The sequence below is a fragment of the Saccoglossus kowalevskii genome, chromosome 8, assembly GCF_978046115.1.
Source record: "Saccoglossus kowalevskii chromosome 8, keSacKowa6.1, whole genome shotgun sequence".
Classification (NCBI taxonomy): Eukaryota; Metazoa; Hemichordata; class Enteropneusta; family Harrimaniidae; genus Saccoglossus; species Saccoglossus kowalevskii.
This window is the reverse complement of record NC_140648.1, coordinates 17050322-17056361: the sequence shown is the minus strand read 5'-3', so window position 1 is coordinate 17056361 and position 6040 is coordinate 17050322.

Below are 6040 nucleotides of genomic sequence, written 5' to 3'. Positions count from 1 at the left end.
GATAAATAACCCACCATAATGACGTTTGCACACCGAGAGCGTATCTGATGTATATCACTAAACACGTTGGCAAACTCGAACATCTGCCGAAAACCATATGCAACATATAGCTACTACTAAGAGAATATATTGTACAAAGTCTGTAGGTTATGTGACGCGTGTACATTCAACTTGAAAGAAACGAAAAACGAAATTACCACCGTGTTTGGAATATTATAACTCTCTTTCTCATAATATTTTTTTCTTTTCGATTCATTACAATACTTCAAGTTGAAACTACCATTCCATCGTACACGTTACGTTAACAACGATAACCATTTTTTTTTCACCAACAATTCATTCTCGGAGAGAAATGAAATGATACTGACCGTAAACGAGTTCCTTTCACGCCACGTGCTCTCGTCGCAGGTGCTTTCGGAGAATGGCGTAACGGTACGTCTGGCAAGTCCGTCTTCGTAATTTGGACTATGAATTGTATACTCACTTCCAGCATGCCAGAGAGAATTTACAGATACCATGACAACCCTGGTTTGAATACGGCCTGTGGCACTTTACGAACGTGCGTTTGCATAGTCAAAATATGTGCAATGCGGAAGAAAAATTAATGCGATTTCGAGAAAACACGACACCTTTGTCAGTTTACTAGTATATTCGATGTGATTGAGAAAATAATAACACGGTGGGCAGATAAATTCCCGATGATATTTTACAGGCGCGGAAATGCCAATACGAAAGAAGACATTCACTAGTACAGGTGTGGGGGTGGCATTCTGATTAAAAAACGATAATTATTGACGACGATGCCTGCGAATCAATCAAATCAAAGATATATCTGAAACCTTGTGTGACGTCACACTACCTTGCCGAGAATCTTGTTCCCATTATCTATCTGGTATTTCAGTTGTAATTGATTCTATCATGCGGTGACCCGAGAGTTCTCCGTTACACATTTATAATGAATTTATTTAACGATTCATTGACTTTCACGGTCAGACAGGCAGTTATATTTACTCCCGTATGGAGAGCACAAAGGGAGGCTAGTGTCGCACTGATGCCTGTTTGTGTGGGTGCATGTCTCAAACCAAGATCCACTACTATCTCAAGTACCACTGAGTGGATGGGGTGAAATTTGGCACATCTATTTTGTGATGAATTTCGAACGTGATTAGATTTTGGTTAGAAATCCAATTTATATTTTTGTAAGTAGATTACAGTGCGAACAACACGTGCTAAATCGATGTTGGATAATTGATGAGCAAATGTCGATGCCAATATGTTGCTACTCAGCAAAATTTGAAACAGATTACGGGTTGGCCATTTGAAATTAAGGGTAATCTTTTCACGTACACATGTACCCAGAACGTCAATACACTTTCTTTTTTCCAACAGTTGTATATGTATTTCAATAATACTACGTTTAAAGAATTCGCTGATTTTTAAATATAAGTATTAATAACTGTTTCTTCTGTCCCCCCCCCATTTAGTGGGGAATTTGCTTACCATTTACAACAAGGATTCCTCAGGTTAGCGACATTTAGCCGACTCGCAAAATTATACCCACCGAATTTTGCTTACCAATTACCTACACCCCCGCAAAATCATTCGTGTAACGGATAAAATCCGACTGTCAAAGAAATGACAGTTCTTGTCGGCTGGAAATGATATACGTCTCGTATTTTCCTGGCAGTAAGGCTTCGTGCAAATCTCCGACAACGTATGATTAAAGAACCGATGGGGATGATACGCATGCATGCCTTGAAATGATTAGAAGGATTTTTTATATGGTTTCTGATGTATAATTACCGCCTTGGTTTACTGGACACAATTATATTAGTTGTAACAAATTTTTAATATCGTTAAATTGGTGAACGAATTTAAAACTGGTCTGTACATCTTTGATACCATTCTGACGTCACTATGACAATAAAATAATTCACTAAATCTGAATGTCTGGAACACTGGGAACATATGGCAGTAACAGGCGTAATCTGGGATAAGTAGTCGTCACGAGGTCTGTGTCATATCGGAAAGTGGTTACGAATTACGTGCCTCCTAGCTAGCCAGTCAGAGGACGATCTATTGAACGCATCTATCACTGCCAGACTGTATTGGCATGAACGTATTTCATTAAAAAAAATGTTTAAAAAAAAAATCGCAGAAAATATAAAATTCGGCTACCTGAACTAATTAATTAAAAAAATAATTCGTTTTTTTTTTCAAACTTTAGAATAACCAGTTGCGGGAATAACACAAACCATCTCCGTGTCAAACTAGCGTATTACCCGCGACTATATTATTCAACCAAAAACAAACCGCTGGAAACTTCTTACCAAACCACTCCATTTTTGTTTATGAAGATATACATAAAGATATCTCGCGCATACATGGCGCGACGACCACCGCCCTTCAAGATATTGGACTCCAATTCGGTGTTAATATAACCCTACTTTACGATATAGCACAACAACCACATAATTGAGTTGTTCTTCTTATTACATTTGTCAAATCGATCGTTCGTGCTGTCGGGGACGTAAATACAAGAAAACGAGACAAAAATGGCGAATCGTGGGCATAATTTCTTAAACCGAAAACATCTACTGTGACGCAAACATGACGGCATCACAAGTAGTTAAAGGTGGATACTGTTCAATTACTTTTAAAACAATACTTCTCTAACATTTTGAAAAATATCATTACCATCCCGCTAAATTTTCAGCAAGAGAAAACATCATAAATCTGCATTACCATGGAAACATTCATGAGAACCGCTATTTGTATTTCTCAAATTATTACGTGTTTAAGTGACGTTCCATTTATATAATATCTAGTTAGAAGCGCAGTCAATGGCTAACATCGTCATGATGTGTGTTTTCAGGTTTTGCGTCTCATCAACAGCAATGTTTACATAGCAACCGATTTCAGAAGGTGCATTCAAGTTTATAAGCAAGCTGAACACACAGGGGATGGGGGGGGGGGTCTAAGGAAGTATTTCTCGGGCCTATCGTAGTTCAACGCTTGTTGCGATGACAGGTATATAACGAATAACAAACACAAAAGGATGCACACTCGAACGAATTTTACATACATTTGATGACGGAAATTAAGGTGTGTAATAATATTTGTTAACGGGTGACATGCTTATGACGGCAGCGGGAGGGGTGGGTGGGTTATGAAGTAACTGTTATTCAGCTGCTTGTTTCCCATATATATTGGTAGCCAGTGCGACATACTTTGAAGACTTGCCTAACATCGTGGAGAAAAATTAGTAACGCTGAGAACGATACCATGACAACGAATGTTTCAAGTAAATCGATGCTATACACATGAATCAGAGCAATCATCTTTGGCGAGTTCCATAAAATGTGTATTAAATAAGGCCTATATGATTATTCTTTCTTTGCATACTGGGAGGGGCACGATATATATCTTTATTGCACTAAATAGACTAAGCAACGTTGAAATTATTCTTAAATGCAATCACAATTCGCGAGACAAGATACATCATTAAGTGCACTGCTGTATGGGACCGATGAATCTTGCGTTAATTTGGATGGATTCCCGCAGTCTTGCAGAATCTAATTCTGAAAGATTCCATTTGTTGCCATAGCGACAATCATCCGATTCTTTTTTATTCGCTTGGTTATCTCGTACGTGATCATGATATAACAGCATGTAAAACCTCAACCCCCAAAATGTATTTTTTTTATTGTGGTTCACTTATTTTACCGCTGCAATGCCATTTCACGACAGTGAACTCACAATTCACGAACATAGTAGACGTGTTTACCAATACCCGCATATTACCCTACAACTTTCGATGTGACAGTCGTGGAACCTGCTAAAACGCACCCCTCCCCGTGTACGTACGTAGCTCAGGTCCATCGTTATATGTATAATCGACGATGCAGTATCTGTAGTATCTTTAACTGTAAATACAACAGCTTATTTATCCACGTCAACTTGAAGTTGAAGGCTTATCGCGACATCAAACTACAGACACGAACGTGACCTTCTTGTAGCGACCTAGTATATACTTATTTCTGCATATGGTTTTACAAGAACGCAAGAACCTTTGCAGACAAATACATCACCTATCACGCTTCGCCGTGTATACCCACGCGAATATTACAATTATTATGATTTCCACAAAGCATGTGGCGAATAATCCATATTACATTGACACACATATGGACATTACGCCCATATTGTATATTTTTTAAAGAAAACTCGTTAAAAAAGAATAAATATAATATATATATATATGCATGTACTCACCTCATAATCGTGGCAATGTCGGATAAAAAAAAAAAACGACGACTGCGTTCCCGTATGTTTCAAAAACGACTATTGATGAATCTGCTGTCAGGTCAGCGTGACGGAACCATGTGATAAATACGGGAAGAAATAATGAGCCCTATTTATAACGGGTATATGTACATAGCGTATATCGACAACTATCAAATGATGCAGAACGTGATATGAACATATTGCAAAACAACTCGCGAATTGGGTAAATGGAAAATAAATTACAGCGGAGAAGTGCGTATTTGAGTTGAACTCGAATTCCGTAATTTCTTCTGTATTAGTGTGAAATCAGTCGGCGAGACAGCCTATTAATTTACATCCGTCACGACATACAAAGTAGCCGATAAGTGCAATGAAAATGAGACAACTGATGAGAAAATACGCTAGGAATAACATGAACCAAAGTTTGAGAAATGTGTAGCTTTGACCTGGGTCATAAAGTTTAGAGATAACAAGCCATGCATGGCACAATCCCCGTTAGTTATCAAATTTAAGATGTATAGTTTTGTTTATAGAAATATAGTTGGAACATAAATATGTCAGAAGTACATGTATGGATCCAGAAGATCTGTATCTGATCATCAAACGAGTACTTGTCCATATTGAGAAATGTTGCTCTAGAACAGCATTAATTAAAACAAATTGGCCACCAGTCAGCCATTTTGAATATCTATATACTGTGGCCCATATATACAATTGGTCCGCTACATGAAAGTCAGTCGGCTACATGAAAATTGCTCCGCTACATGAAAATCGGTCGGATACGGCTACTTGAAAACTGCTCCACTATTTAGAAAATCGCGTCGTATGTTGCGACGAGGTAACCTTTGACCTGCAGGTATGATCCGGAAGTACAACATGCAAGGTATACCATTGCTTGTGTATGCTTACGAAGTCGGATAAACAACGTATTCATCTGAAGTCAACCAACCTGCATACTTGAAACATCATATTTGCATGTGTTGAATGTATTTGCATGTTGACTGTAGGCTTTGAATGTAAACAGATTACCGTGTATCACGTTTACATCACTACAAATCAGTGTCATGGCTTTATTACTACTAAGTTTGGCTTTTATTCACCTATAAAACGAGCGTCTTCATGCTGTCAACATATATCAGAGGGTGGGCGAGGGAGATAGCTAATACAGATTTATAGTAAAAATGGGTTTTTACACTTTACAGATAAAACAAATTCATAATTACATTTTACAGTTTTTTAATATATTTGATTTAAGAGCCAAACAATATCACACATAGAATAATCCTCCGGTGAACGCGTTCTGCTGTGACAAGTCTCCTTGGTTTGTATGACGCATAGGTGCGAATCAGGTGTGATATACTTTCCGGTGTTCTACTAAGAACAATGCTTGACGAGAACACTTGCACACCGCATTAAATGAAGTGTAGATAACATACATAATTCTTCAACACTAAACAAACTACAGTGAGTTGTTCAATTTTTATAGTCGTATAAAATCATGATATGATTATGATCTGTACAGATACAAGGGTGAGAAATAGATCTTTCATTGAGAAGTTATTTGAATAATATTATAGTGACAAATAACAATCTGATGCCAGACAAAACATCAGAAATATACTATACAAGGCGAAACAATGATCATCATTGTCTGTTGTAAGGATTATCTCTTAAGCTTAACAATTGTTTAATTTCATTATGTTATTGACGAAATAACCATAAGTTATAATTATAAGTTTTGTATTTGCGACTT